At 36.7% G+C, this 20,934-nt stretch overlaps 1 protein-coding gene across 3 annotated transcripts in view; it reads left to right on the forward strand.

Moving 5' to 3' along the window:
* LOC107218031 overlaps positions 1-20,934 on the forward strand; it is a 489,709-nt gene that overhangs the window by 296,166 nt on the left and 172,609 nt on the right. For all 3 annotated transcript variants that reach the window (XM_046732062.1, XM_046732065.1, XM_046732064.1), the window contains one exon: positions 7,672-7,768. The gene's annotated coding sequence lies outside the window, so the exon portion shown is untranslated. The remainder of the gene's footprint in view (positions 1-7,671; positions 7,769-20,934) is intronic.

A 20,934-nucleotide genomic window follows, 5' to 3' on the forward strand; every position in this document is an offset into this window, starting at 1 on the left:
AGCTGAATGTGTACCAACTGTTGGCATAATAAACAAGTAGTCCCGGCTATTTATTAAAATTGAAAAATTGGGGTATATATATATATTGGTAATAGATTACAAATGCAAAGGTGTATACTGATACGAAGAATATCTGACATACAGGACCGAACAGCAGTAGAGGGGAGAAGAAAAAACTAAAACGTACAACATAGTGTCTGAAAATAATTAATTGTTTTCCATCAATAAATAAGTAACACGGGCAAGTAAAAGTATTGATACTCAAAATTAGGTTTATCTTTAACTCCCTGCGCTGCAACTATTACCAACGTCCAATTACTGCAAGCCACCTTCATCATACGCTGTAACTATAGTTCTAAGATCCAAATCGAACTAAATTTCACGTTTAAATATCATACGTTTAATATTTGCCTGCATATAAAACGCATGATCAGAATTTGCAAGACTCGGAGTAATGAATACCCACGATAGATCCTAATAGAAAACAAACAATAAATATAACTGAAAATTAAACGTGAGAAAGGGAAGCATAAGCAGTTCGCAATCAAGAACCCCTTATTATCAGAACAGAGGTTTTCTACCAGAATTTCATAGCTTGATCCTTCTTGACCAATCGTCTCGCGTTGACATATCGAAGACTCTCATTCACCAATCGCAATCCTTTTAACTACTCCTGCATTACATTCTTCATTCGAATCCCAACTCAGAGCAGAGAAGACAGAATCATTTTAGACATTGAAGGGGTCGTGCAATCGGAAAAAAAAAAATTTTAATCTATCAGCATTGATTTTAAACTATTTCTATTGACTGTTGATCGTTAAGAAATAAACCTAGAGTAGAGTCAGGCTGCAGTGATATCTTTATGGCCAGTAAGACTGTTATCTTTTTGTGCTTGGTTACTTTTTCCTATCAGGGTTTCAGTGCGCGCGTGGCGATATGTGCGATAATGTAAAAGGGCGTAAGTGTATTTCCTAAATCCAGCCATCCAAATAATTTAGCCTGCACCAATAAAATTTCTAGTGTACTCAGAGATCACCTACGACTGAAAATGTTACTCATGTTTCCAAATGATTTTCCTTTTACTATGTAACGTCCTGGACGACTTTCAGTGATTTTCGAGTTAGACAGAATCATTACAGAAAGTCACTGGAAATCACCTTTGACGCTCGAAAATCATTTAAAATCAATAAAACCACAGAATAAGTCAAAATTCAGTAGGAAACGCTTGACGTCGATGTTGATGAAAACTATTTAGGGTTTATCGCAACGCATACAGCTATTATTATAATTTCGAACGCTTACTATTTGATTTCTTAGCGCTATCACGTGATTTCAAGTGATAAAAAATGATTCCAAAACGCATTTCAGTCACCCGAGTACCCAAAATTCACAGTTTTACTTCCATAAATTTATGACTTTCATGAGTGAATGTCCCACCCACGTTAAAAGTCCGCCATCCGTTCAATGATGTTCATGAAACACCATAGAATTTAGGAAAACACTGCAGTCTTCAGCGCCGATTCATGATTCTACCATGGACTTTTCGGCAATTTTTCTCACCTCAGGTCACACAGTCACATCACCGATGACTCCCTCTTGTTTCGCTTTTCACGAAGCGATTTCTCTTCGAGGTGATAACCGAGCGCGAAAATCTCTCGAGGTTCATAAAGGACCGTCCCTTAGCCACCCTTTCAAGGGTAGCTGAGGTGTGTCCTATCCGCCGGTAACTGCGGGGAGATTTTAATCATCCCACGTTCTTTCCCTTGAGCTTATCCCAAAAAAAGCATACCTTGAGTTTCGCGCCCCGCAGTTCGTACGCCGTGCGTAATTCAAACCGGTATACCTCCGCCCCGGAATATTAGGTTTGAGGTATTAAGTTTTAGGTTTCTACAGCATTATTAGTGATTACAAGCGGGGCTTTTGTATACATAATAGATGCATGTATACATAATAAACGTAGGTAGAGGCCCCTAGGTGGCAATGAGGAATTCCTAGTCCGGACTTCGTGTGTGTGAAGATCCCAGTCCCACAAGCTCTGAATCGATATCACGTGGGCGCGAATTATGAGCCCCTCAATTACGAAAGCACTCGACAGCCTGACCCAGTTATTTGATGAAACTTTAGCCAATTATCATATCCATTGCACAAATTAAATCAGCTTAGTTGACAATCCATTCAACATTTAGGTAAATGATACTTACGAATTTTTTTCAATTTCTCTAAAGTATACCCGACACGCCTGATACTCTAAAAAATTACTAACGATCGCTTTCCAGAAAGCCGAATCTGCACTGGAAGGAATAATAATTTTAACAGATTTACGACGTTTTTCAGAACTGTGTGGAAAGTTGATATTCTTTCGCAAAATTTCGGGCTCGGGATATCTCGAATATAGCACGAAATGTGATTTGAATACGTATAGAAATAAAGTGTGTTTACATAAAGCATGCAAATTTGTCCTTTATATTTGTGACTGTAAGGAAATCTTATTTCTGAGTGAAAGAAAATCTGAATTCTGAATGAAGAATTTCGGCTGACAAAATTAGAATTGATAGATTTCAGGCACGCGATTTTCAAATTGAAATTACCGAACTCAGCCATCACGACTTTCTACAGTCGTTTCAAAAAGGATGCTATCTTTATTGCACCTTGGGACTCGTCATTTAGATAATTATATATTGATCCATTTCCAACTTTCCATAAAATGAGATGGAAAACGGACATGCAGAGAATTTTCACGAGTCCAGCTTGTGAGGCTAATGAGTTTTCCTATCGCAGAATCTGAATTTTTATTATCGGGGGTAACATACATGTAATAACCTAATCCTCGCAGGAATCGCTCTTTATTATCCGATGAGCAAGGTTAAGCAGTGACGACTTTCCTCGATAATTGGATACCCGATTAGAATCAAAGGTATTGTGAACTGCTACCCATGCCAAACAGTACAGGGTCCGCACCTTTGTTTGCTCAATTTCCGTTTTATGACATACCTATACTAGTTAAGTACAAGTATACACACATAAATTAATACGCATACACATATGACACATGTTCCGCCATACTTGTTATTTCATTTTTTTTTTTCTCTTCTTTCTCACAACGTTTCACTACCAGTTAAAGTCAAAAAGTTAAAAAGTTGGCTGAAACTTCAACTCGTACGCCGCCTATTTGAACAACAAATTTCATGGTGAGAGGAAGAAAAAGAAGGCGTAAACCTGCACCTGCTCAATGCAACTTCCCCTGTCCAACTTCTCTTCAACCGTCAAACACGCAACAGAAACGTACGAAGCTCTCGTCTCAAACTTTTCTAAAGTCTAGACATTTTCCAGACCGCGTTGACCTCGTAGATACGTCGCGCGACATCGTTTTACATATGAAATTTTGCCAAACACTTTTATCACCCTGCAATATGGCTCACTTTGTCCAATAAAACCCCAGCATAGTTCGGTGTCGCGTTGCTCAACCAAAGTAAGTACAGAATCGGTCAAATATCAAAGAAAGCTAATTTATTCATGGTATTTCAAAAATAGAACCATACTGCAAAAAAAAAAAATAACAAAACTGTTAAACCATATCATTTAAAGACGTCAATTCTCTGGTGCTTGGAACCTTGGACTGGTAATTTCACAATCCATTGGAAAAAAAAACAATAAAAATTCCTATGTATTGAATTTTTCTTTTATCGTTAGGTGAAGAACTTTTGCAAATAAAAATTTTGAAAACTATAACAGGCCTTCCATTCATTGTTAGAAAAATCCGAAATACCCAATCAGTGGCAGTATTATTGACCAAGGCGTATGCATTTTGATGTATGGAATTGATAAAAGTCACTCTACGATGATCTACAAATAATTCAGATAGCAATTGAGTAAATTGTTCACTAAAAACAGATAAGTAAAACCTCATCCGAAACTCATGATAGTTTGACCAATCTAGGACGCAGTATGCATGCGATATAGTTGAATATGTTTCTATATTTATATCGACAATTGGAAGCAGTGGCCACAATCCACTTAGGTGAAAATTGTCAGGTGCTATTCGCGCTAGCACAGTGTGAAGATTCTGCTCGTATCTGGTCTGAGGAGGAAGATGGTGACGACGAAGTGAGGAGGTGAGGCGATGCTGGGTGGTAGCTACGTGCGGTGAATCTAGAGTCCTCGAGTACCGAGTCCTGGGAAATCCTGGAAAATCCGTGGATAGAAGTACATGGATAGAATCGAACTGTGTACAGAGCTAACGGAACTACTATAAACCAACCAAAAAGATCTGAATAGACCCGTGGGAGTCGAGATGGTGAAAGCAATCAATTCGAATGTCTGTCTTTGATGATATCTGCAGCCCGCAGCCCCCATTGAACCGCGAACAGGAAACCTAAATAACGTTCTTCAACAGCATGTATCGGCTCATGACTTAAATTCTGCCAGTGTTCATTTGTTTCTCAGCTTTAATGAATGGAATATTGCGAAGACTTCATCAAGGTGGTGCCTATTTCTGAACATCACTAGTTATTGAGAAGTACTTACATTGACCCTTTGATGCATAGATTTTTTTTTTACATGCAATTGACTTGAAGTTTCGCTTTTGGGGTCGCTGATTACGAATCTGAACTTGAAATTCGAAAATTTTAAATAGCGGGTCCAATATGGCGGACGTAAATTCAAAAAGTTGTTTGATTTTGATGAAACTTTATGTTACATGGTTTCTGGAGTCACTGATTACGAATCTGAAGTCAAAATTCGAAATTTCGAAATTCAAAAACACGTAGAAAAGTGTTGAAAACATTCCGTCAAATTTTTTGGTGTGTATGAAGTTTGTGTAAAAATAGGCATTCAGATTTTCATCGTAGATTATCAAAAAATTCTTCTTTTCGTGGAAAAGTACGAATTTTGACTATTTGTTTACATGTGCTACTTTTGCAACAAATAAGTAAATAATTTTTTTTTTCTCACACTCAGAAATATCTCAGGGATCATGTGAAACAAAAAATCTCGGGAGCTGTGATCAAAAAAGTAGTGTAATTAATTAAAAGCTGCAAACAAAAAGTTGGGATTCTGAGTGTACCTGCGTAAATTAAAGAGTTAACAATTTATCACAATTTATTTCACTTCAGTATTTTAGGAAATTGAGGCCAAATAGAATGAATTTAAAGCGTCACTTTCTGTGAATTCAATTTTTTGGAAATCAGCAACTAATCAAAAAACTCGTATATTTTTTCGTCATTAGAAGCAAAAAAAAAATCAAATTTTAGGTTACGCTTCTTTCATAAATAATTTCGTCTTCGCGTCGACACTTTCTTTACTTGAAGGAGGTTGAAAAACTGAAAGAAATTAATTTTAAGAAAGAACAATCTTTCTCACTCTCCTGCGCGTTTTTCTACGGCTTTCTATTTTCAGCCGAATTTTTAATTCTGCTCCGATATACCTGTTCTCCCGCGCTTCCCCGTACATGCCTCTGTTTTAATGTGAAAACATATATTTAGAGATGATTGAATGGCAAAAAACACCCAGTATTTCAAGGGTTATACTTTTTTCTCTTTATTGGCAAGTCTACGACGTAGTAAAATTCTCATAGATATAGAAACGTAAATATTGTATAAGCCAGAAAATTTAGGTTCCACTCTGAAGCTACGTCCCATAAATTTTTACAGCGTGAGCGCTATTGTAATGACTTGAGGGTCCGGTCGTTTATTCCCAACCGGGAAGGAACAGAGCCCGTCTATCTAGGTTCAACTTCACTTATCCGTTTAAGAAAAACCGGGATAAGGATTCGTGATTGACATATTTAAAGTGAACATGGCTGTCGGAGATAAAATAGCACTTGGTGATCTAGTGCTCATTACCGTATGCGTGGTGTCGAGTAATTAAAAAGTCGCGACGGAAAGTGAATAGGTTGAGGAGGGTAAACGAAGTGCGTTGTTCAAAAGGTAAATGGAACGTAACGTCGGATGAGCAAAGCGAAGCGTGAGTGAGCGCAGAAAGCAAAGCGCAATATCAGAGTTTTTCGAATAAAAGGAGACAGTCGGGTTCGCACAGGATGCGCGAGGGATTGTTTAGTATGAAGAAATGAAGAGGCTTTTAGATGGGAGGGATAAAAGGCAATGTATAAATAATAGAGGAATGCGAAATGGTGATGAGCACGTAACACTCTTAATATTGCATTATCGGTATTGTTTCAGGGCTTCTCGATAAGAGGGGAAATACGTACAGCGGTATCAAAAAATCAAACTTTTTTTTCTTTACGACAAATATTGGCGACACATTTTAAGAATACTTTTAAACAGAAATGCATTCTCAAAATTACATCTTTCAAGTTCATGGGAAACGTAACTTCAAAATGAGTTAAAATTTCAATTTTTTTTCTCCTAATGTGTCCCATATTCTCAAATTTCAACTTTTGAAATATTTTTTAGATATAAATTCAGCATTTAAATGTCGCAATACCAAAACTTCTAAGCTTATAGTTTTCAGGCCAATATTGAAGTCGTTGGATTGCCCATATAAACGGACAATTGACGTCAAAACCTTCCTGAAAAACTACGCCATAACGTTGCCATTTTGCAATATTTTTGAACAAATATACTTGTATGAACAGTTTAATTATGTGATGAATTGTTCCTGAAGTTTCATAAATGTGACATGTTTCGTTCCTTCCAAAAAAAGAAAAACGATCGAAACTGGCTAAATCACTGGAATACCATAGTTAATTGAAGATTGCGTTTACCAGCGTGATGACCTGGACTAGCAATCAGCACTTTATATTTTCATTTTTCCAACATCTGCTTGGAAAGTTCGATTTTAGCCTGTGAAGTATGCCCAACTTGCCTAATTTCTGAACGGTGCGATAAAACAACGTTAACGCACGCGCCCAATTAAAATTCTCGATTATAGACACGCTGTTTTTTTATTTTTATTTTCGGCACACGTGCATTTTACGAGTCAATTTTACGCACTGCGTTTAATGAGCGTAAGTCACTCAATCTTTAATTTAACGCGCAGTTAATGGCAGCTTTGATGCTTCTCAAATCAACATTTTTTCAACATGTGTTGTAAAAACACTCCCTTACCGATCGAGCAAACTCACTCGTTTTTTTTCCCTATAGTAAACAAATAAACAAACGGGAAGGGCTTATACTCGACCATGCATCCATCTGATTGTGAGAGCATCTTTTGCGAAATTATTTTAATACCTAGTTCTCGTCTAGCAGCCTCAATTCGTACGAAAACAATCTCACGATAGCTCATTTTACTCCTCATTCTTTCTGAAATTGCGCAAAATATTTCAGCCATGCACTTTTCGGCCCCTGAAATGTGGGATAATGTGGGAATAGTAACACGTGTTAAAAAACCACACATTTTTTTGACGATTTTCGCGATACGAGTAACTTTCCTGAATTCCTCAAAAAAAAGCGATGCATCGTCGAAATTTGAACCCTTCACATTTGTTTGTTTATTTGATACAGGAAGAAAAAGGGTGAGCTTACTCGGTCGGTAAAGGTAGGATTACTACATCACCTTAACAATTGTACTCTTGCGATTACAGGACTTGGTTTTGCGGCTTACGCTGCTACTTCGAATCTATCAAAAATCACCTGCCCTCCGCACTTATAATACAGTATTCTATTTCAACATGTATTCTGCAAATCGTGATGTAATATTCATAATTTTCCGCAGGTACTCAAACCAGAGACCAGTCAGAATTGTGGCGAATGTTTGGTGTGCGAGCTGATCGTCTTCGAATCCTGAATTAATTTGGGGAATGGATGGCGAGGTGAGTAAGTCTCTACGGTGATTCTGAATAAAAATTTTCACACTCTTGTAATTTTGATCATGGCTACGGAACTCCTATTTCACCTCCAGATTAATCTTAACTACGTGACAGTTCCCCCCTGCAGTAATGAACTTCCGCCGAAGTATGTATTAGTAGGGTGATCCTGAAAAAGGTTATTTTTGGACTTCGACTGGTTCACCCCCTAAATTGGCTCCAAATAATTAATACATAATTGCCTTTTTCTCGGATATTTATCTCAACTCTAACCCGTAGCCGCAAGAGGATAGATTTCCTCATTCGACCCCTTCAAGAGCACACCAAATCCAACCAACGGATTTTGATCAAATTTGGTACAGGAGGTTTCTTGGGTCGCTGACTACGCATTTGAATTCGAAATTTGAAAATTAAAAATGGTGAATCCAATATGGTGGACCATAATCCAAAAAGACACTCGATTTTGGCGAAATTTGGTACTCAACGACAAGGATTTTTGAGGCCGCTAATTACGAATCTGAACTCAAAACTTTTTATTGGATCCACCGTTTTTAATTTCGTAATTTCAAGTTCAGATTCGTAATCTGCAACCTCGTAAGCCCTCGAGTACGGAGGTTTGTCGAAATCGAATGACTTTTTGGATTTTGGTTCGCCATATTGAATCCCCCGTTTTGAATTCTTGAATGTTAAGTTTAGATTCGTAATCAGCACCCCCCCAGGAACCCCCCTATACCAAATTTTGCCGTATTTCATTCGGTGGATTTCATGTGTTCCTGAAAGAATTAAATGGAGAAGCCACCCTCTTACGGGCACGGGTTAGATTTGGGATAAAAATTTGAAAAAATCAATGAATTGTTTTTGAATTATTCGGTATTGATTTGGTGGTTGAGCTAAGCGAAATTATAAAATCACCTTATCAAGGACCACCCGGATGTATTAGCTGCTATTATACGATAAAGGGTTTCACGCTCATCCAAACGAATTCTTACCCACCGCTTCAGCTACCCCGTGATGATTTCTTCAAACTTAATAATATCAGTTGTGTATCCCAAGTTTCTATATCGCAGGAGTGACTTTGTGGGTTGAAACTTCGCATGTGTAAACTAACCCTCAGCGTAACGATACTTACAACGTCAGAGGAGTCGTAGAAAAGAGCATTCAGAGAAATGTGTGGTACTAGGAATAAGAGAATAAAAGTCAATAAATCCGATAAAGAATTCGGTGCAGAGATCCAGCAAATTTAGTGAGACTCCTTGGTTTCTATACATTTTCAAAAAATGAATTTTTCTCGCATAGCGAAATGCAAGTACTCGCTTCAATGCAATACGCGGTTGATTCTATGTTTACATTTCTCCTAATTTCACCTACCCAAATAGTAAACGGACGAAATATAGCCGATAGGTAATTAATATGTTCTTTTGCCGACACACTTTGCCTTCAAGTGATACATGTAAAAAAAAAATGTTGTCGTTCAAGACGAGACTGAATATTGCTAAAGAAACAAAACCGTACTGCAAAATTATTCTACACGATAGATAGACTAATATTATTTGACAGAGTTCAGTGCATTATAATCTTAGTCAAGTGGACTGAAAAATGGGGAAAACCAGGTCGGCAAAACAATTTTTACAATAAAACAAAGAACTCTTCTGTGAACGGTTTTCACATCAAAGCGAAACGTAAGATGGAAATCTGGAAATAAAGGTAGAGGAAAAAACAAAACTGCTTACAGTATGAATTGAATAAATATGCGACCTTAAAGGCACCAAGAAAAATCGAGAAAAATAATCACGGCAAAACGGCCAGAGTCGTTGGCATTCAGCGCATGCGCGGTCGGGTTCCTGTATACATATCAGCAAATTTTCCAGCTCTCTACACCCATTAAAGGGGAAACGTTTGAAATATGTCAGTGAGGCGCGAGGCAAAAGTTGACGAGACGGTGAGATTGTGCCGGATCCTTGCTTGTTCTCCCAGGGTTCTGAGGTAGAAATCGTACGTCAGCTGAGCTGAGAAATTCTCGCTGTTGCTCTCATTCTTTGTCGAGCCACTGTTGAAACTTCTTCGACGATGAAGATTCAATTTTCACATCAATGATCCCGCGCGAACAAATTCCTGAGCTTCCGAACGTCCTTTCAGGCTCTGCCGTTTTTTCTTTCATTTTGTAACGGACTATTTCTTATCACGGTTTGTTCCGACAAAGATTTAAATGCAAACGAGGAGCCTCTTGCAAATAACAAAGTTATCCGTTATCATTCTTTTTTTTTATCTTTTTGTTTTACAGGACACAGATTAAAACGAGACATTTTCAATGTTTAAGATGATCGGAACGGAATTTAGGACATTCGGTATGAACCAATTACATGACTATATAACATAAAACCGAATAAAATAAACGTAGAAATATAAAAAAAACAATGATATAAAGAAATTGTATAACTAAAATTTGTACGACGGACATCTATAACGATAGTAGTTCAATAAAATGTATACCTATAAAATTAGAGAAATAACATGTCAAATTATAAAACTTATCATCAACGTTTCTTTCTGGATGTTTTCCATGTTCCGGTTTCCCTTTCCTCTGTTGAACTCGCTAATTCTTTGCCTGGCCAATAGAACTCCCATCTTCCGTCATGTTCTGGTGCGATTTCTTTGTCGCTGATCCGCAAAATTTGGTCGCTGATAGTTTTTTTGTGTAACCACAAGTTTACCCAACACGCGTGAACTTTATTTTGTTAAATTTTGATCAACTCGTTGATTTTTTTTTTTTGTTTGAAGAGCGCGCTCTAATAACTCTCGATCGTTCAATCGTCGTGAAAAGAATCTCCTGGAGATTGCGATCCTGTATCATTCCAATAAGCGCCCAGGTCAAGGCTTTCCCTACGGGCTTACCCATCAATGAGTCCAGTTGTCCTTGTTTTTGGCGGGCGTATTCAAACTGTTACAATTTGTACATTGAATTTTCACATAACAATTTGTTTACACACTTCCTTTCGGTGTGATTGCTTTCAGTTCTTTGATACTAGGCAGACTTTTTCGTAATTATCCTATTTTTTTCATCCTCTTTCGTGATCTCGTACAGTATTTATTCGTATCATGTCACTAAATTTCACGAAACGACTTTACATCACAGGTTATTGCCTAGTAATTTCAAGCCGTTCGAATTATGGCAAGCTGTTACCATTTCCCAACCAATATCTTGTGTCGCTTGTTGCGTGGTATATCCCGCTTATCTCGATCGTAATAATTGGGTCCCGTTCTTTCATCGTTGTTATTATTATTATTGTTGTTGTCATTATTATTATTATTTTATCATTACCACGTTTTTATCGACTCGCTTTTTTTGTCTGTCTGTTTGTTTGCATGTATCTTCGGTAAAAATGTTGCAATCGATTTTAAACTAACCATCCGATGAGCTAGAGACTTGAAACTTTAAACATAGCTCAGAACTGGATGACTATTCAATATTATTTGTTTGTCCGATTGGTACAAGTTTTGCAATCAATTTTATTAAGCTATACAGACACGAGCTGACGTTCACATAAGGACGATACAACGATCACCGATGGAGACCGAAGGTAGTCGAAGACGTTAGACGAAGACGACCAACGACAGATGCAGACGGCAGACGTGGTCAGTAGTAACGCAGATTGACAAACGACTCAACGACAAGCGTTCGAAGCAGCGACCTGAAATTTGCCACATATCTCTGTCATAATCTCGTCAAGATGTGTAAATAAAAATCGATTGCAAAATTTTGCACGGACTAGACGAAAAAGTAGAAAATAATTATGTGAATTGAAATAAAATTTTTAATTTATCATGCTGCTAAAACTGACTAAAAAGAATAAAGTAATAAGATTTGAAATGAAAAACGTAGGTGTCGTTGAGGAAACGCCGGCAACAGTTCATATTATTTGCAGTTCGATAAATTTTTTACTGACTTAGGTAAACTATCCATTCATCAATTGTCTATTACATGTGCCCCACGTTTTTCGTTCTAAATGTTATTATTTTACACTTTTCAGTCCGTTTCAAAAACGCGATAAATTAAAAAATGTATCTTTGTTCAAATAATTATTATTGTTTGCTCACCAATGTCTTATAATTTGCATTTCATTTGCCTGGTTTAGCTTGGATATGTACAACAAAAATCCGCAACTCGTTACGCATTGTTTCGTTTCGACTACCATTTTTACGTGACATTTGGCAAACATCACGCACATTCCTTGAACCGAGCGTCCAAAGCCTTTATCTTTATTTATGACCCTTTTTCTTTTTCAAGAAACTTCACTCAGTAATCTTTTTTCACTGTAAACTCGCATCCACATTTCAATTTGGTAAGCAATTATTCAAGCTAGCACTCGAAACTTTATATTAAAATTTATGGCTTCTTAAATTTAATTAATGCTAATTTATGGCTGACAAGGTTAAAAAAATTTGGAAATTATTTCGTTACGTTTCACTCTCTCCCTGAAAACTCTTCTTTATCCACCTCTTCCAGGAATCCTTACGTTCAAACTATTTTCACTCTAACCCCTCAGACACCTACTCGTTCAACCAGAACCCTTACACTCAAAACTTAACAAATGCATTATTTTGATCAAGCAGCCGACTCCTCCAATGCAACCAATCGCCACAGCTTAGCTATTTGCTACGTCTACTCAAGATTCCTTCATGCTCCTCCATCGCCAACAACCAAAACTCTACTCGATTTTCAAGAGAGTCCCGTGAAAACATCTCAACTTGAAGCACGTAAATCTACAGCATCATCTTCTTAATTGAAAAATTTAATCCCACACAATTACTTACTTAAACATCAAAATTTAAACTACATCTTTTAAGCTCATGGGAAACGTAACTTCAAAATGAGTTAAAATTTCAATTTTTTTTTCTCCTAATGTGTCCCATATTCTCAAATTTCAGCTTTTGAAATATTTCTTATATATAAATTCAGCATTTAAATGTCGCAATACCAAAACTTCTAAGCTTATAGTTTTCAGGCCAATATTGAAGTCGTTGGATTGCCCATATAAACGGACAATTGACGTCAAAACCTTCCTGAAGAACTACGCCATAACGTTGCCATTTTGCAATATTTTTGAACAAATATACTTGTATGAACAGTTTAATTATGTGATAAATTGTTCCTGAAGTTTCATAAATGTGACATGTTTCGTTCCTTCCAAAAAAAGGAAAACGATCGAGACTGGCTAAATCACTGGAATAACATAGTTAATTGAAGATTGCGTTTACCAGCGTGATGACCTGGACTAGCAGTCAGCACTTTGTATTTTTATTTTTCCAACATCTGCTTGGAAAGTTCGATTTTAGCCTGTGAAGCATGCGCAACTTGCCTAATTTCTGAACGGTGCGATAAAACAACGTTGACGCACGCGCCCAATTAAAATTCTCGATTATAGACACGCTGTTTTTTTATTTTTATTTTCGGCACACGTGCATTTCACCAGTCAATTTTACGCACTGCGTTTAATGAGCGAAAGTAACAATTTAACCGAGTAATTTTTTCCCCTTCCATTCAGAAGGAGTTATTCAACTGTTGACAATACTGTCGTAGATCCGTTGAAACATTACCCAATCTTTAATAGTCTCTTATTCAGTAATATGATTTTTTTAGTTTTACCAAAAACACAGTTTTTATGAACAAAAATTAGGTTATACATAGTGTTACAACACCCTGGTCAACAAAATATTGTAACAAGGAAGGTGCTTTCTAATTTCGAAATACGGCACATCTCTCCTCATTATAAAACCATATTAATTTTCATTCCATCAGGTTCAGTCGTCGTGCTACAGCTACTACCAGTAAAATTGAATGTTTATCATTTTAACTTACCTCTTCCGGTTCCGGGTATTTTCTTATTCATTGTAACTAATTAACTGGTACTTATAGTAAATAAGAGAACGCCTTGAATCAACAAAGTTAAGTCAGAACGATAAACATTCAATTTTACTGGTATCAGCTGTAACACAACAACTAGACCTAATCGAATCAAAATAAATATGGTTTCATAATGAGAGTAGACGAGTATTTCAAAATTAGTAACCACCTTCCTTGTTAAAACAATTTATTGACCATTGTTATTAAAACAATCAACTCACTGAAACTAGTGTGAGGCTTAAATGTTACGGCAACAGCTTAATTCTAAGAGAATAAAGAGCGGGAAGTACAAATATGAAAAAAAAATTTCGCACGAAGAAGATGGGCCACTATATCGTGATATAGTTTCTCAAAGCAACTAATTCTAGCAGTCGATATAGATTGTGTAAGTTATAAAATAACCGAGTTTTTCGTGACTCCGTGTTTTTATAGGAGTTAAGGTTAAGGGTAGTTTTCAGCCGAAAGCAAGCGAGTAACAACATCGCGCTATAGATTTCCGGATTTTCTAATTTCAGAATTAAGTATTCGTCGTGTAATTGCTAAAAAAAAGGATGTTTTGCATAAATTCGTACTTTTATAGCATTAGGGTTATCTTTCTAAGTTGGGATTGTTAATTTGAAATTTGTATCAACGTGAACCTCAGACAATTAAACATCAACTCAATATGCCGTTTTGTTTGCTTTTTTCGGGGGGCATGGAAGGGGGGGGGGGGGGGGGGGAAGGTTTCGATTGGGTCGATGCTAAACTTTTTTCATCCCAACAGCAAACTCGGGATTCCCGCAACAAATTACCAACAAAATGGCACTAAATCCCCATCTAGATTTCAATTAATTGTCCCCAAGTGGTCGTACTTTGAGAGATATCATCTGATGTGGTGATAGTAACAGTCACCATGTGTATAAGTGCAGAAACATTACGTAAAAATTGCAGCCACCCATCGAAACTTTATCGCTGCGATTTTATATCATAAGTTTTAGTTGTTTGTGTTGAATAATATTTGTAGGTTTAAACTTTTTCTTTATATAATGTATTTATACAACATTTGTTCTTAAGTTTATAGTTTTTCAGCTAAGATTCTTATTTATTTGAGTGTTTTACTTATTATAACCATAGTTTTCACGAATTTTAACTAAATATTATTCCAACGAGTAGAAAGAGCTTGATAATATCCAATGGCTGACCGTTTACTATCATAATTTAGAACTTCGTCACATTGACTGTCTAATTAAAGTAGTTATTTTGAAATGATTCCATTCAACTTTTCACACTCTCCAGCGATATATATATAAAGGTATTACTTTTGGCGCATAAATGGCAGTACTCATTTCGATTAACAATGAATACCCTTTTTTTGTGGTGACTTTACTATCATATCTACTATATAATCTTTTCCGTGCAACTCCTCTTTTTTCTATAAACGATTACAAAGTGCAGGTATTCTTGATTTGACTGGTTTACTTGGAATGAAGAATTAAAAGATCTCTCAGTTTCATCGATCAGTAAAGCTAATAAAATTGACAAAATGACGTCTAATATACAGCAACAGTGTTTTCAAAACCAGAAAAATATCTCATTCCTCTAAAATAAAAACAAGCTGTTAATTGATCGCGTCTATAAACTACAGAGAGAAATAGATAACCAAAGCATGTATTGGAGTATGAAACTGAATCAGCAGAACATGAGAGATAAATTCAAACAAACTGCTCGCCTTTCTAGTTTTCACCCCGACGTACGTCTATCGGGAACTTTACTGCGGCTTATCTGGAGTTCTAAGCTCAGCAGCTCACGTCAATCGAAAAGGATATATCTGACACAAGCATTTTCACAACTGGAAAAGTGGTTCAAAGCTTTAGTTCCGTGTTTAACAGTCTCAGCATCTCAGTTCTTTTGAACCTTTGGCATTGCTAAAGAGACACCGAGGTAAGAAGACTTGTTCTTAATCTGGGAAGTAGTCTCGATGTAAGCTAACAGCCACGGGGCATAATTAGACCATATTATTCAAGTTTATTATTTCTCTTTGAAGGCATTAACAAGCAGCCCGAAGGCTACGAGGCTTGTGCAGACTGTGGTATCTAGCCCTCGTCCCAAGACGCCTTAGGTTTCAGATAAGATTCGAATAAAAATCATAAAATACCAGCCACCCACGGTTCCAGGAACGACGGAATGTTTTCCTCCATTTGCTCTAGGCTGACTCTGAAGTTTTCTTAACTCTCAGCGGGGCGAGCCTGCAACTTCCTTCTCGCAGTTCGCGCGACTCTGAATTATACCAACAAACATATAAGTATATACATATATGAGGAGTTCTATATCAATCCATTAGAAACAATTTAACTTTTTTCCCGGCTACGGTTTACTTATTTATGTTTTCACCTGTTACGCATTCAAATAAGCATTGAGATATTCAACCGCGAGTATCTTTATATTTTTTGAACCGAGGATATTTTCAGGACTGCAACTATCCAAAAAATTGATTTGAAGCGATTCATTTCATTTTCAGATCAACGTGGCTAGATATTTGAGTGGCCGATGAAAAAGGTTCTCACGAAAAAATTTGTCCTGCTGAAAAATTCTAAATAGCCACTCAAAAAATGTCTCTAGTTTTAAAGGACAGGTTGTAGGAAATTGTTTGTATCGAAAATGCCCTCATAAATTTAATTAAATTTCACACAAAACATCTCCTTTCCAATTCTATAAGCGATTGTCTGTGAATTTTGAGACAAAATGAGCAGTACCTAGGCTACAAGCTACTAGTGGGCAATATTTCAAGTGTCACTGCAAAAATTTTCAACCAGGCATAACGTATTTTGGTCGAATAGTTATGGCTACGTAATAATAAACTTTATAGTATGCAACAATGATAAATTCTAATACGACATAGAACATTGAAACCAAATTAATGGATGACATTTTTCAGATTTCGAAAAATATATCGTTTAATCTTGTACTCGAATCCAAAATTCTGCACATGATTTTCACAATGAAACCGTTGACTTGAACAACCTGAAGATATTCTTATACTGGATCCTTTTATTTGATACTTGACTTGTGTAAGTGGGTAGAAAATCAAGAGGGATCAGAGGAATGGACCGTTTGGTTGTAAATAGAAAGCCGAGTAGGTACCGAAAGGAAATAATAAAAGTCAGCAAGCTGAGCAGCCTACGTGTACATTTGTGACTTTTATCGTCTTGTCATACAGGCAGACCAACCCTGACTTGTAGCTGTCAAACGTGACTTGTAGAAGTCATGTAAGCGATACGAATTTTTACGTTCAACTTCAGGCGTCGACCTTTATAAAACCCATGTGTTGCTTTATAGTATGGGGGGTGAGTGTTCTGAAAAATATGAACCATCTTGGAAACCAAAATCATAAATCGAGATACTGATGACTGACGATAAAAAAACATAAACTGATGAAAAAATGTAGAAAATCTATGAAGTTGGGTCACCCATTTGCTTCTCTTGCATCAGTTTTTAAAAAATATTCGTTACTTCATAGAAACGACAAATGTAACGAGTACAAATCCATCACAGACTACCATGAAAACATTGAATACTTCGAAACATATAACACAACGTACTTAAAATTCGAAGGGTCTGGGAGAGGTTGCGAAGCAGCCCTGAAGTTGGCACCCGTGTGTTCAACCATGCAGATATTTGTCTGGTTATCTGCTTCAGTCACAGGCCTACCCCTGTTAACGAATGATATTCCAAACAATAATTGGCACGGGGGTAAATAAACTTTTATTAACGTTATTAAACCAACAAGACGTATCTAAACTGAGCGCGGATCGAGACTGCTGTACACAGACAGCTGAGTTGCCGGTTGCTCCTACTGTTACTACTAGAGTCAAATAAAGAATATGATCCCCAATTACTGCCGCCCCCCGCCCGCCAGGTTCGCTACATTGATTACAAGAACACCACTTTTTTGTATTAAAAGTCATTTCAACTGCGGTGTTCAATAAGTTCGAAAAATGTTCGCAAATGTAACTTGAACATAGGTACCAATGAGTCATTCTCGACGTATTGCCTGTAATTTTTACTCCAAGAATTCGCTGATCGAACGAGTTTCTTTTTTCCTATGGTGTATAATTTGGAGAAGCTTATCAACCATTTATTGTTAAACAAATGGTAACTGCTACGATCATCATATAAACGCAACCTCAATCCGCCACTTGCCGCGGAAGAGTTTAACAGTGCATACATTTATGGCCCATTTAGAGTAAGTTAACTGCATTATCTAGCGGACGAAAATATTGCTGCGGTATAGTATAATCGATCGATGGAGTACAATTATCTTGCACATGCGCAGTCAGCCGCTCAGCCTCTTAACTTTTACCACCTCGTCTCGGTATATATATATATATGTATATTAGGGTGGTCCTTATATGGAGTAAAAAAAAAAAAAAAAATTCATGACGGAGCCTGTCAAATCGGTTTCAAATGGTGAAAGAAAAATTTGAACCTCACATAAGGACCGCTCTAATGTATATATTGTAATGATTCAAATATAACCGCGCAATGCACACGGCTCGAGCGGATGAGGCTAGACCCAGGGAGTGGGGCACCTGGTCACAAATTTAAGAAGAAAGGTTGCTTGGTCTACGTCTCTCCAGGAGGAAGGAGGTGCGGAGGTTCCCCTGTCTGAAACTAAGTCGTAACCGATCGAAAATCGACAAACTAATGATAATAAAGTAAATCTAAACCACGAGGACGAACATTTCAAATTAATAATTAGACACTCCAAAAGCCAAGCCAAATTTTAAAGAGAGACGATATAAAACGAAGAAACAATAGAAGTGAAATCAAAAAATATAGTGCCTCGACGACAGACAGTTATTTACAATTATTTATAATTTTAAGAATATCCACCAGTTTTAACAATATACACTATTTTAAACAATATACACCTGGAATGAATGAATTGTGGAATGGATGAATGAATTTTGAACCTAATGACGGCTCATGTTTTGACATCTTTATAAATAAATTAAAATTTCACTCTGCTATTCGTACTTTATAAAAGATACTTAACATTAATTTCGCCTAATTTTCAATTTTCAAACAATTATTTACATTATGTATTGTATATACTGGTAAATCCTAAATAGAAATTTTTTTTCAGTCTCACCTCTTGAAATGATGGTGTTTGATAGAAAAAAGATCGTCCCAAAAGATAAGCTCAAGTCTGAAAGGACGCCCATTTGATTTTTATTTCTTATTCATTTAACATGGGATAACTTTATTTATCGTTAATGGTTAAAATACTCGTAAGCTATTCAATATTTTCCATATTCATGCATTGATGGTTGAAGCTGATTTCTCGAGCTTCCCAAACTTTCATAACCAAGGATAGTTATGATCATTAGGACACTACCGATTTTCACTTTTCGACAAAAATCAGTCATTTTCAGATGTCTGTAGTGTGTATTCTAAAGATGATAACTATGCTATGTGTATATACTTTCGATTTCGTTGGGAGGGGATGGAAGAGGCCAGTGCATTATTATTGTGATTATTATTATTATTATTTCTGGATTTCTAACATCTTGACGGCGACGGCGGTGAGATATCTTTATATGCAACTAATATAGGGCACATATACGCACATGTATCGTTGTTGATCCTTCCTAAAATTCTATTAGTATAGGGGGAAGTCCCTCAGTACCAGACACCTAAGGTTATTCGTTAATAAAATCGTCATTTAAGTGAAAAAATAATTATTTTTATTTTTGTTATAATCTTTGGAGTATGTTTAACAATATAGGAAATTTTGGAATTAGTACATAACGTTAAGCTAAGAATAAAATACAAATTCATTTATTAACGAAAACTAGGGTGTCAGAGAAGTGTCCCCTACTACCGGACACTCATAGTACGGATGGAAAAAATGTCTTAATTAAAATTTAATGAAATTTACAATTATAAATGACATAGCGACGCAAAGAGCAAGGAAAAAATATTTGCATTAAAGAAGTGAGAATTTTTTTAGACATCACTAGTCACTCACCAAATGTACTATACTGTACTACGATTATTACATAACAGAATTATTATTATTGATGTCATTATTATTATTATTATATTTATGCAGCTTTATCGAAAAATATTGAATAAAATGACAGCTTATGAGCATGTGTGATACAAATTATCAAATATTGATCGATCCTGATTGAAAAAATCCTATTAGTGAACAGATCACTAGCTGGGGGGGGGGGGGGGGGGCAAATAAGTTCGGGACTACAGGCGGCTCCAAGTTAAATCCGGCACTGCCCAAGGGTGTGTGTGCGTGTGTGCGTCTGAAAATATTCAGGTATTCACGTGTAAGTTCGGATGTGTCCGAGTGTCTTCAGGTGCGTTCGGATGTGTTCGGGTGTCTCCGGGTACGTTCGTGTGTGTTCGGGTATCTTCTGGTGTGTTGGGATGTCTTCTGGTGTGTTTAGGCGTATTCGTGTGTGCACATGGACGAGTGTGTGTGTGTAAATGCGAGCGTGCGAGTGTGCATGCGTGTGCATATTGGAAGGGTGGATCAGGATACATATGTCAGGGTTGTCAGCAGCGGCAGCGGCGAGATTATATGGTATAGGGCATACTGAAAAATAGGGAAAAAGGGTCGGAGCAGGCAGGAGGGGGAGGATAGACAGTAAAGGGTTCGACGTTTGTAAATATAAGGATGCATATTAAGACCCCTATCGAAATTGTATAATGTTGTATCGCAATTGTATGATATCCTGGAATTCCAAGGAATTAAATCTCTTATCATTTCTCAAGATTCATGATACGTAATTAAATAAATTAGTACGTTTAGTCCAAGCATCAGAGCTGACAGACAGAAATAATTTCACGAGAAATAGGGAAAATTGGAAGTTAAGCTGATGTGATGGGAAGTGTTAAACTAGAATTTCTCGAGTAACTTCCTTGCCTTTGAAGTTGACCGTGTCAACGACTACACTGCTGACTATAATCTGCTGTGCAACCGCTTCTTCATCTCGCCTTCAGCAAAATAAGCATATGGTTTGCTCATTCCAATTTCTCAATAAACCAGTCAATGGTAAGATTGATTGTTCAGGACTTTTGCAACTACTGCCTTTTTAGGTTTCAATATAACCTACCTTAATGAAGTTATTACTCCTGGGGAAACAATGAGGAGAACAAATAAACATGAATGGTTGAATTTTGTGTGCAGATGATATTAAGAAAAAAGAAAAGAAGAGAAAATCCAAACAATTCATACAAGTAGTGCATGGATGTGATTGGTAAGAGTCAATTG

Source organism: Neodiprion lecontei, chromosome 2 (assembly GCF_021901455.1).
Source record: "Neodiprion lecontei isolate iyNeoLeco1 chromosome 2, iyNeoLeco1.1, whole genome shotgun sequence".
Lineage (NCBI taxonomy): Eukaryota > Metazoa > Arthropoda > Insecta > Hymenoptera > Diprionidae > Neodiprion > Neodiprion lecontei.